We start from the raw sequence: 12,728 nt of genomic DNA, 5'->3' as shown, positions 1-12,728 counted from the left end.
ACTCCAATTTGCTTACCGCCCAAATAGGTCCACAGACGATCCCGCAATCTCAACCACACTGCACACTGCCCTAACCCATCTGGACAAGAGGAATACCTATGTGAGAATGCTGTTCATCGACTACAGCTCGGCATTCAACACCATAGTACCCTCCAAGCTCGTCATCAAGCTCGAGACCCTGGGTCTCGACCCCGCCCTTTGCAACTGGGTACTGGACTTCCTGACGGGCCGCCCCCAGGTGGTGAGGGTAGGCAACAACATCTCCACCCCGCTGATCCTCAACACTGGGGCCCCACAAGGGTGCGTTCTGTGCCCTCTCCTGTACTCCCTGTTCACCCACGACTGCGTGGCCACGCACGCCTCCAACTCAATCATCAAGTTTGCGGACGACACCACAGTGGTAGGCTTGATTACCAACAACGACGAGACGGCCTACAGAGAGGAGGTGAGGGCCCTCGGAGTGTGGTGTCAGGAAAATAACCTCACACTCAACGTCAACAAAACTAAGGAGATGATTGTGGACTTCAGGAAACAGCAGAGGGAACACCCCCCTATCCACATCGATGGAACAGTAGTGGAGAGGGTAGTAAGTTTTAAGTTCCTCGGCGTACACATCACAGACAAACTGAATTGGTCCACTCACACAGACAGCATCGTGAAGAAGGCGCAGCAGCGCCTCTTCAACCTCAGGAGGCTGAAGAAATTCGGCTTGTCACCAAAAGCACTCACAAACTTCTACAGATGCACAAACGAGAGCATCCTGGTGGGCTGTATCACCGCCTGGTACGGCAACTGCTCCGCCCACAACCGTAAGGCTCTCCAGAGGGTAGTGAGGTCTGCACAACGCATCACCGGGGGCAAACTACCTGCCCTCCAGGACACCTACACCACCCGATGTTACAGGAAGGCCATAAAGATCATCAAGGACAACAACCACGCGAGCCACTGCCTGTTCACCCCGCTATCATCCAGAAGGCGAGGTCAGTACAGGTGCATTAAAGCTGGGACCGAGAGACAGAAAAACAGCTTCTATCTCAAGGCCATTAAACAGCCACCACTAACATTGAGTGGCTGCTGCCAACACTGACTCAACTCCAGCCACTTTAATAATGGGAATTGATGGGAAATGGGAAATATATCACTAGCCACTTTAAACAATGCTACCTAATATAATGTTTACATACCCTACATTGTTCATCTCATTTGTATACGTATATACTGTACTCTATATCATCTACTGCATCCTTATGTAATACATGTATCACTAGCCACTTTAACTATGCCACTTTGTTTACATACTCATCTCATATGTATATACTGTACTCGATACCATCTACTGTATCTTGCCTATGCTGCTCTGTACCATCACTCATTCATATATATTTTTATGTACATATTCTTTATCCCCTTACACTGTGTATAAGACAGTAGTTTTGGAATTGTTAGTTAGATTACTTGTTGGTTATTACTGCATTGTCGGAACTAGAAGCACAAGCATTTCGCTACACTCGCATTAACATCTGCTAACCATGTGTATGTGACAAATAAAATTTGATTTGAGTCCACTTGTGGTAAATTCAATTGATTGGACATGATTTGGAAAGGCACACACCTGTCTATATAAAGTCCCACAGTTGACAGTGCATGTCAGAGCAAAATCCATGAGGTTGAAGGAAGTGTCCGTAAAGCACCGAGTCAGGACTGTGTCGAGATACAAATCTGGGGAAGGGTACCAAAAAATGTCTGCAGCATTGAAGATCCCCCAAGAACACAGTGGCCTCCATCATAATTAAATAGAATTTGTTTGGAACCACCAGCACTCTTTCTGGAGCTGGCCGCCCAGCCAAACTGAGCAATCGGGGGAGAAGAGCCTTGGTCAGGGAGGTGACCAAGAACCTGATGTTCAGTCTGACCTTTGGCCTGAATTCCAAGCATCACATCTGGAGGAAACTTAGCACCATCCCTACGGTGAAGCATGGTGGTGGCAGTATTATGATGTGGAGATGTTTAGACTAGTCAGGATCGAGGGAAAGATGAACGGAGCAAAGTACAGAGAGATCCTTGATGAAAACCTGCTCCAGAGCACTCAGGACCTCAGACTGGAGTGAAGGTTCACCTTCCAACAGGACAATTACACTAAGCACACAGCCAAGACAACGCAGAAGTGGCTTCGGGACAAGTCTCTGAATGTCCTTGAGTGGCCCAGCCAGAGCCCGGACTTGAACCAGATCGAGCATCTCTGGAGAGACCTGAAAATAGCTGTGCAGTGATGCTCCCCATCCAACCTGACAGAGCTTGAGAGGATCTGCAGAGAAGAATTTGAGAAACTCCGCAAATACAGGTGTGCCAAGCTTGTAGCATCATAATACCCAAGGAGACTTGAGGCTGTAGTTGCCGCCAAAGATGCTTCAACAAATTACTGAGTAAAGGGTCTGAAAACTTCTGTAAATATGGTTTAAGTTTTCATTTTTTTAATCCATTTTAAAGAATTTCTAAAAATCTATTTTACAATTAGGCTGTAACGTAACGAAATGTGGAAAAAGTAGTGGTCTGAATACTTTCCGAATGCACTGTAGATACATTTCAATGTTGTTTAACACACAGTAACCAAAAATGTGATCTAATTTGCATATTCATACTGAGTTTACAACAAACAGAATGTTCGCCACAAGTTTCCAAGAATTGTTTGCGAGAAGTTCACAAGTTGCCGCAAATGTACAGCAACCATTTGCCACAAAACTAATTTGCATGTGAAAATATGAGCTTGTCTCAAATTTGAGGCAAATTGGTCAAAGGCTTGCCACAACTGTTTGTCAGAAGCCTGTTTTTTCAGTAAGTGTTTACATGTTGCATTTATATTTTTGTGGCATACACACACGCATTAACACTGACCCATCTTGTAACACATGCCTTAAACATCATCCCACACCCATCTGAGTCCAAACACACACACCCCACATCACTCATACAGAAGTCATACAGGAGAGGAAGTCTAAATAGATTCATTGGGATCTCCCAACTCTGACATCACCCCATAGAAGTTGACATTTCAAACGGTTAAGGGGGTTATGGTTAGGTAAGGATTAAGGTAAGGGGTTAAGGTTAGGGTTTAGGGTAGGGACATCAAGTATTTCGGATAGCACTAAGCATACAGGTGATGAGAGAGAATGGAAAGTCATCATGGTAACTAAATTCTGTGTCTGCAACTCTGGTATGCTCCCATGGTGATTTAAATCAGATGCCTTTCGATCCGAGTTGGATAGTACTTTTTTATCCATGTCAAGTAGGCTAATATAGATAGGTAAAAGAAATGTCAATCCTTTTGTATACAATATGATATACAGGGAAAATGGGAGAACAGCACACCCTATGAGCAGAACACATTTTATAGAAAATATGTTACGTCTAGTTCCTCATTTAGACCTCTTGAAGACAGTGTTGAGGAAATGTATCCAAAAGGACTCGTCTAAGCAGGAACTTGTCAATATCCCCCCCCCCCCCCCATTTGGCATTTTCACATGTTCAATGCCCAGATAGGGGAGAAAGGACAAGTTGTGCTTTGCCTGGGAAAAATGCAGCGCAAGAAGACTTTTGATATCATTATGTCTAATGCAACTCCTGTCTTCCGTGGTTCATGTTTTAAGCACTCTAGTCTTTCCCCACATATGACAATCTGCATGGACACCAGATCAAATAAATGACATTTGTGGTGTTGCAGGATATTTTGCCTTTGATATCTCTGTCAGTCTCTGGGTGATAAAAAAAAAAAAGATTTTATTTGATTATTATAATGATATCAAAAGTCCTCTTGCTGTGCATTTAGTTGGATGTGCATATTTTTCTCTCCTTTCAACTAAACTCTGTGCCATAAATGAGATCAAGCTCTGCATCTCGTTTTTCACAATAATGTGAATATTATGTACAGCTGCATCCCATGATTGTAAGATATTTGTGCTGTAAACATTCACTGGTTTCAATGGATTTTTCTAGGGAGATACAGTAACTCCATATCTCGATGCAAGGTTCAGAGACCATGTGATTATGTTAATCTGTTGTTGATAAGATTGCACCCAGTCTTAATGGTCCTCAATGGAGGCGTCTTTGAAATGAGCTTGACTTAATGAAATGACAACCATTTTCATGTCTTAATTTCACATTCCCCTTTCACAATACCTCAGAATACTAAAAAAGGGTGTTATTTTCACTTAGTTGATGCACCATCTCCTTCTGAGCAGAAAACAAGTTCAATGAAAACTGCTTGGGGATACAATTTATTAGCTCTGGGGAAAAAAAAGAGGATTGATGTGACATTTTTCAATAAGAAAGTTAATATTTTGATCCCAGTTGTGATCAATTATTTGCTTTTCGAATACGTGTGAAGTCGTTCTGGAAGAATAGTTTGTTTATATGTAAAATAACTCAGATTTTTGTTTTAATCATTTCTATTCCAATGTCAGACGAAAACATAAATCATTGTCTTCAGTGCTTTAAAGTAAGGTTTTTCTAAAGTATAAGGGCTGCTTAAATACATATTTTCTCTGTCTCCAAAGACAGACTGTTTTTCATTCAGATGGTTGACATACTGTACAAGTCAAAAGTTTGGACACCTACTCATTCCAGGGTTTTTATTTATTTTTACTATTTTCTACATTGTATAATTTTGGTGAAGACATCAAAACTATGAAATAACACATATGGAATCATGTAATAACCCCAAAAAATTTTAAAAATGTATTTATTTGAGATTCTTGAAAGTAGCCACCCTTTGCCTTGATGACAACTTTGCCAATTCTTGGCATTCTCTCAACCAGTTTCATGAGGTAGTCACCTGGAACACATTTCAATTAGCAGGTGTGCCTTTTTTGAATAGAAAATATACAGTGCCTTGCGAAAGTATTCGGCCCCCTTGAACTTTGCGACCTTTTGCCACATTTCAGGCTTTAAACATAAAGATATAAAACTGTATTTTTTTGTGAAGAATCAACAACAAGTGGGACACAATCATGAAGTGGAACGACATTTATTGGATATTTCAAACTTTAACAAATCAAAAACTGAAAAATTGGGCGTGCAAAATTATTCAGCCCCCTTTAGTTAATACTTTGTAGCGCTACCTTTTGCTGCGATTACAGCTGTAAGTCGCTTGGGGTATGTCTCTATCAGTTTTGCACATCGAGAGACTGAAATTTTTTCCCATTCCTCCTTGCAAAACAGCTCGAGCTCAGTGAGGTTGGATGGAGAGCATTTGTGAACAGCAGTTTTCAGTTCTTTCCACAGATTCTCGATTGGATTCAGGTCTGGACTTTGACTTGGCCATTCTAACACCTGGATATGTTTATTTTTGAACCATTCCATTGTAGATTTTGCTTTATGTTTTGGATCATTGTCTTGTTGGAAGACAAATCTCCGTCCCAGTCTCAGGTCTTTTGCAGACTCCATCAGGTTTTCTTTCAGAATGGTCCTGTATTTGGCTCCATCCATCTTCCCATCAATTTTAACCATCTTCCCTGTCCCTGCTGAAGAAAAGCAGGCCCAAACCATGATGCTGCCACCACCATGTTTGACAGTGGGGATGGTGTGTTGCTTTTACGCCAAACATAACGTGTTGCATTGCTGCCAAAAAGTTCCATTTTGGTTTCATCTGACCAGAGCACCTTCTTCCACGTTTGGTGTGTCTCCCAGGTGGCTTGTGGCAAACTTTAACCAACACTTTTTATGGATATCTTTACGAAATGGCTTTCTTCTTGCCACTCTTCCATAAAGGCCAGATTTGTGCAATATACGACTGATTGTTGTCCTATGGACAGAGTCTCCCACCTCAGCTGTAGATCTCTGCAGTTCATCCAGAGTGATCATGGGCCTCTTGGCTGCATCTCTGATCAGTCTTCTCCTTGTATGAGCTGAAAGTTTAGAGGGACGGCCAGGTCTTGGTAGATTTGCAGTGGTCTGATACTCCTTCCATTTCAATATTATCGCTTGCACAGTGCTCCTTGGGATGTTTAAAGCTTGGGAAATCTTTTTGAATCCAAATCCGGCTTTAAACTTCTTCACAACAGTATCTCGGACCTTCCTGGTGTGTTCCTTGTTCTTCATGATGCTCTCTGCGCTTTTAACGGACCTCTGAGACTATCACAGTGCAGGTGCATTTATACGGAGACTTGATTACACACAGGTGGATTGTATTTATCATCATTAGTCATTTAGGTCAACATTGGATCATTTAGGTATCCTCACTGAACTTCTGGAGAGAGTTTGCTGCACTGAAAGTAAAGGGGCTGAATAATTTTGCACGTCCAATTTTTCAGTTTTTGATTTGTTAAAAAAGTTTGAAATATCCAATAAATGTCGTTCCACTTCATGATTGTGTCCCACTTGTTGTTGATTCTTCACAAAAAAATACAGTTTTATATCTTTATGTTTGAAGCCTAAAATGTGGCAAAAGGTCGCAAAGTTCAAGGGGGCCGAATACTTTCGCAAGGCACTGTAGGTCATTTGTGGAATTTCTTTCCTTTTTAATGCACTTGAGCCAATCAGTTGTGTTGTGACAAGGTAGGAGTGGTATACAGAAGATAGGACTATTTGGTAAAAGACCAAATCCATATTATGGCAAGAACAGCTCAAATAAGCAAAGAGAAACAACAGTCCATCATTCCTTTGGCATGAATGTCAGTCAATACAGAACATTTCAAGAACTTTGAAAGTTTTTTCAAGTGCAGTCGCAAAAAACATCCAGCTCTATGATATAACTGGCTCTCATGAGGACGGCCACAGGGAAGGAAGACTGAGTTACCTCTGCTGAAGAGGATAAGTTCATTAGTTACCAGCCTCAGAAATTGCCGCCCAAATAAATGCTTCAGAGAGTTCAATTAATTAACAGACAAATCTCAACATCAACTGTTCAGAGGAGACTGCGTGAATCAGGCCTTCATGGTCGATTTGCTGCAAAGAAACCACTACTAAAGGACACCAATAAGAAGAGACTTGCTTGTGCCAAGAAACACGAGCAATGGACATTAGACCGGAAATCTGTCCTTTAGTCTGATGAGTCCAAATTAGAGATTTTTCTTCCCCTTTTCAGTTTGTCATTATGGGGTATTGTGTGTAGAGTGATGAGGATAAAACAACAAAAAAAATGTCATCCATTTTAGAATAAAGGCTGTAACGTAAACATTTTTTGAAAAAAGTGAAGGGCTCTGAATATATTGTCCGAATGCACTGCACAATATTGCGGAGACGACTCTATTACAGAAGCATATATGATATCCATTATCTTTAAGATTTCAATACACTTATTCTGGCCTACACTCATATTGTTACCGATCCCACAGCATTTCAGTCTCTTTAAGATTAATCGAAAATAACATTCTACATTTTTTATACCATGTGGAACAAAGGCCTCTCTGTACGAGGAATAGAAAGGGAGCATGTCAATCCCTAACATATAAAAATCTCATTGCGTATTCATTGCGAGAAGAGACTCAATCCCGATGGAACGTTTCTGTTAAATGTAACAATTCTGGAATAACAGACAGACGGAAAGTAATTCAGAGCGATGGGCTAGAACAAAAGGCCCTTGTGTTAGCAGAGAGCTCTTTATTAATGTTCCTCTTTGTTTTTCAGCAAGCTGAAGTTGATGGCACAGGAGCTCCTGCTTTCTATTACTGAGCTACTGTACATATGATGCTTCATTAGGTTAAATGTCAAGAATTGTGTGCGTGTTGGTTCTTATATCCTTGCGGGGACCGAAAATCCCCCAAACGTCCCATAAGGGTGGTAAAACAAGTAAAATTCTCCCTCATGGGAACATTTCCCACATCCCAATAATGACAAAGGCTATTTTAAACTTAGGGGTTGGGTTTATGGTTAGGAGTTAGGTTGAGGGTTTGGGTTACAGGGATTTTGGAAATCTACTTCCCCAGAGTCAGATGAACTCGTGGATACCATTTTATGTCTCTGTGTCCAGTTTGAAGGAAGTTGCTAGCGCAATTGCTAACTAGTGTAAGCGCAATGACTGGAAGTCATTATGCTAACACTAGTTAGTTTTGCCAGCCAGTACTATCTTTAACTTCCTTCATACTGGACACAGAGACATAAAAATTGTATCCACGAGTTCATCTGACTCTGGGAAAGTAGATCAAAGGGTCTAATTGTCAAAACCCCAAAGTATGGTTCAGGTTAAGGAAAAAAATATTTTGAGTGGAAACCAATTTTAGGTCCCCACAAGTATAGAAGAACAAAACATGTTGTTTGTAGCACTCCAGTAACTGTCAGGATCTGTACATTACACAGCCAACATGTACTAATCCCTCTTCAATTAACTCAGCAAGGACTTCATTGCAAATATGTATATATCTTTCTCCTCCTGAGTTACTTTTCTGTTCGTATGCAAGGAAGAGATGGTGCTGTCAATTATCCGAGCCAACTCTCAATCCTTCATTATGAAACTAATTTCACACAGATATATCATATCAATGCATCTAAAGTTAATTAGCAAAGATGCCAAAGTAACTTTCAACAAGTGTGTAACAGACGACTGAAAACAACCACCCCTTTGGATTAATAAACATTGTAAGACTCCAACCATCTGCCTCCTGTGTCTGCATTTGGGTCTCGCCTTGTGCCTTGATACCACCTTTGGTAGTACTACAGTATAGATCAAACCAGTCAAGGCAGAATTACACATTTCTTTCAGTGTTTTTTCTGTAGTTCGGTCTCCCTTTCACTCTCTGCAGTAACCTGTAGAGTGCTCTTTGATAAGATCCTTTGATAAGAAATATGGATCCCTAAAAGGTTTCTCCCACCCAGTGCAGTGCCAATTGGGATTTTCTCCATATCTCCACACAGTCTAGTCTGGTCTCCTAGGTAACACCAGTTCTAATGGGGCGATTCCATGCCAACTGGAGCGAAAAATATTTTTGGTATCTCAGATTGTTGTTTTAGCAATTTACACATAGAAACTTAATTGGGTGGAAGGATGTTCGACATGCTTTTTACATTTGCATCACAAACCATATATTAGATTTTTTTTTAAGCGGCCATTTTAGGTATTTTTTATACCTACAGTATACATGCCTCCTATAAGACCCTATGATCTGTGAACCGTGCATTATACAGACAACATCTTGGTATCAATATACTCCTTATAATGTTCTCTCAAATATGTATTATGTCTAGATTCTGAAATAAAAACATTGACATTCATTTATTCAATAAAACATATCATAAAATGACCCTTTTTTATATTTCTTACTTAAAGAAATTATATTTGGAACAATATACCCTTCAAACATCACATTTCCTGGGGGAGCTCTGGTACTTTTATTGATATAACCCATTTTATACATAGATTTACATACTAGGTAATTAACCAAATCACAAGCCTCCTTTAGGATTGCACATTCAGCAAATCACCAGCAGAGAGACTTCACTTTGAATATATTTACCATTCACTGTGTTGGTAGTGCTAATATAATGTTTCATAACTTCAGAATTAGCACAGAGCCCATTCTGGAAATGTGATGTACATGTAGAGTACGTTGTTCCAAACAATAGGTCTTAAAATGAACTAAATCAAAAGGTTGTTTTTCAGGGGGTAACATTAACTTCCTTGACCAAGCTGAAGGTCAAGTAACTTTGTTAAAAGCTAATTGCTTTGTGGACTTCACTGAACATAGGTTGCCCTCTGGCTTTGTGATAAAACAAAAGGTGTGGTTGAATTTATTCTGCCACTGTCATCTTCTTGTATGGGCCTTAGTTCATATGCCTTGCCACCATGATATAGGCCTAAAAGGTTACAGAGCAAACAACGCAATTTTCACAACACATAGGTTGTAATATGGCTTTTTTTCTGGCTTGGCTTCCCTAGAGATTTTACCCACACATCGCTACTGGAGGCGAGACATTTCCTAGTGGCATGGCAGACCATCCGTTCCCACAGGAAATACTCTTCTACCTCCTCCATAGTAGACAAGCCATCACTCTGATTGGTTGCTGGTTCATGGTCAATGACATTCACCACTGTCATAACTCTCCTGTGAAGATCTGAAGGATCAGGTTGCAGTGGGTCCGCTCTACAGTGCCCTCTCTCTCTCTCTCTCCCGCTTTATGGCGGTCGTAAAATACACTGCCTCTGGGCTCAGTAGTAATGAAGATTGGAATGTAACTGTGGAACACAGAGAGACACTTGGACATCAAAAAGGTTGAATAATTGAACAGTATTTCTGTATTCCAAGCAGTTGGAGTAGTCCGTGGACACTTAAGGGACAATCATGTTGAGTTTGTTTCATTTAGTGACCTCATGAAGGACAGGAGACACACATTACGGTTCCTTTCTTTGTATACACTTCTCAATTATGGGGATTGCATCTGAATGTTGTATAAAATAAATGATTGAGTATAGGAATACTTTTGAAAAGATTAAATGTGATGTTAGCCTTCTAAATGAGAGTTTGGGTTTTCATATAAAGTGATAACTAGTCAGTGACCACACCCCGTGAGCACAGACATTTACATCGGTGTCATGGAACGCCCCCTTTTCTACTCCAGAATAAAAGGAAGTGTGACAAAATGTACATTTAGTTAAGTTAACGCCGGGACCGGGTCCCCATGTTGAAATGGCTACTACTCTCTGGAGACCAAAACATTATAAATATTTTTACCTTCATTTAACTAGGCAAGTCAGTCAAGAACAAATTCTTACCTTCAATGACAGCCTACCGGGGAACAATGGGGTAACTGCCTTGTTCAGGGGCAGAATGACAGATTTTTACCTTGTCAGCTCTGGGATTCGATCCAGCAACCTATCGGTTACTGACCCAACGCTCTAACCACTGTGCTGGGTGACGCTGGTGTGTGAAGTGATTCAAACTACTCTAGAGACCAGAAATGGTTGGCAACTCTACCAAAGGACATGACCAGAAAAAGTGGAGATCATCCCCATGCTGAAATGGTGAAATAATCTACAAACTAAAGATATTTACAAGTGTAAATATGTAAAAATGTGTAAATTGCTATTTATTTTCGAATGAGTGGCTGTTCATATTAAAAGTATTAGCATTGTGTAGCTATCAACTGTATTACAGTGGGCCCACTGAGTTTCCCCGCTCTTGAACTGTCCCCACCCCTTTCCTTTTTCTACCAAGCCGTCATATCGATTCCGTCCACGAGGGACTTGAATTTGTGTCATGTTAGTAACCAATGTATAACTGATTGTGTGTGTGTTTATGTAATTCTGCGATTGATTAGTTAGCTTGTAAATAAATAATTAAGCCAATTTGTATATCGCTGATTCATGATTTGATGCTAAGGTTATTGCAGATAAAGGGTTTGCGACGTTCAGGAATGATGAGGTAATAATAAATTTTTTAAATTATTTTACCCCTTTTTCATCCCAATTTCATGGTATCCAATTGGTAGTTATAGTCTTGTCTCATCGCTGCAACTCCCGTACGGACTCGGGAACGGCGAAGGCGACGTCCTCCGAAACTCAACCCAACCAAGCCACACTGCTTCTTGACACAATGCACATCCAACCCGGAAGCCAGCCGCACCAATGTGTAACCTGGTCAGCGTGTACTGCGCCCAGGCCCGCCACAGGAGTCGCTAGTGCACGATGAGACAAGGATATCCCTGCCGGCCAAACCATCCCTAACCCGGACGACGCTGGGCCAATTGTGTGCCGCCCCATGGGCCTCCTGGTTGAGGCCGGCTGCGACAGACCACTGCCCCGGTAATAATACATTAATAGAAGACTGTAATCGATAAGATAAAATATCTGAAGAGTTCTATTCAGGAAATTTAGACTCAAACATTTTCCCAAGGAGCCCCAACTTCCTAGTTAATTACTATTCAGTGATTTGTTTAATTACGGAATAATTACACAGAGAATTGGTTTGATAATTGAACAGTCTTCACTTTTAATGATAGTCAACGCTACAACACCACCTTTCACCTCCATCCATACCCAGATAATGCTCTGATAGAGTTTGTATAGGCTTACACACTGATGGAGTGCAATGGTATTTTATCCTAACCCCTAACACTCCATCATAGTACAGAGGCAGGATTCAGCCTGAATACCCAATGTAAAACATCATCTCTGTTTGTATTCTACAGTCATTCCTGTAGAGTTACTGTCTAGAACTAAACTGCATGTTGGACTTCAGCACCTTCGCAATTGATAATCTCATATTTTGGGTTTCAGCAACAACAAAAAAATCACATGAAAGTGTTATACATAATAATTCAGTTATCTATCATGAGCCAAATGTACGTCTCAGGGAAAAAATGAAAATGTATAACGACAGCGAGACAGAATAGTGAAAGTGCAGCAGTTTGGAGAGCTACAGTAGCCGTGTAGATTGATTTCCATCTATGGTTTAACATTTCAGGCACCAGTCGATTATATTGACTTCCCCGGCAATAGTGGAACACAGTGTCCTCAGAAAAACTCAAGATGCCGTACCAGACTGTCTTGTTGCAATTATGAATTATGCAATGTGACTATGTAGACGGCCAGACATTCATGGTTTATGTTGCGTTAAAATCCAGCACATTACCAAAGAGGTAAAAGGAACAAGTCGTATAAAAGCACAAGGCATTGAGAAACACCTTTTCCAAGAGCTTTTACATTCAACGGACAAGGAAACATGGATGAATAGCTCGAGTCATAGTTAGAGCAACAATCTTATTTTGTAAGTGGGGAAAAGACCCAGGAATAATTGCTGTGG

The 12,728-nt window shown here is 40.8% G+C and overlaps 1 protein-coding gene and 1 long non-coding RNA gene across 4 annotated transcripts in view; one reads left to right on the top strand and one right to left on the bottom strand.

Annotated features, from left to right (window-relative positions):
• LOC149985519 (uncharacterized) overlaps positions 1 to 12,728 on the top strand; it is an 86,790-nt gene that overhangs the window by 15,306 nt on the left and 58,756 nt on the right. The gene's annotated exons all lie outside the window — the stretch shown is intronic.
• Positions 1 to 12,728, bottom strand: part of galnt18a (UDP-N-acetyl-alpha-D-galactosamine:polypeptide N-acetylgalactosaminyltransferase 18a) — a 102,373-nt gene that overhangs the window by 47,887 nt on the left and 41,758 nt on the right. The gene's annotated exons all lie outside the window — the stretch shown is intronic.

Source organism: Oncorhynchus mykiss, chromosome 1, assembly GCF_057628025.1.
Source record: "Oncorhynchus mykiss isolate SJ-2025 chromosome 1, ASM5762802v1, whole genome shotgun sequence".
NCBI classification, from domain to species: Eukaryota; Metazoa; Chordata; class Actinopteri; order Salmoniformes; family Salmonidae; genus Oncorhynchus; species Oncorhynchus mykiss.
Note: the sequence above shows the minus strand (reverse complement) of the source record. Positions and strands in the feature narration are given on the sequence as shown.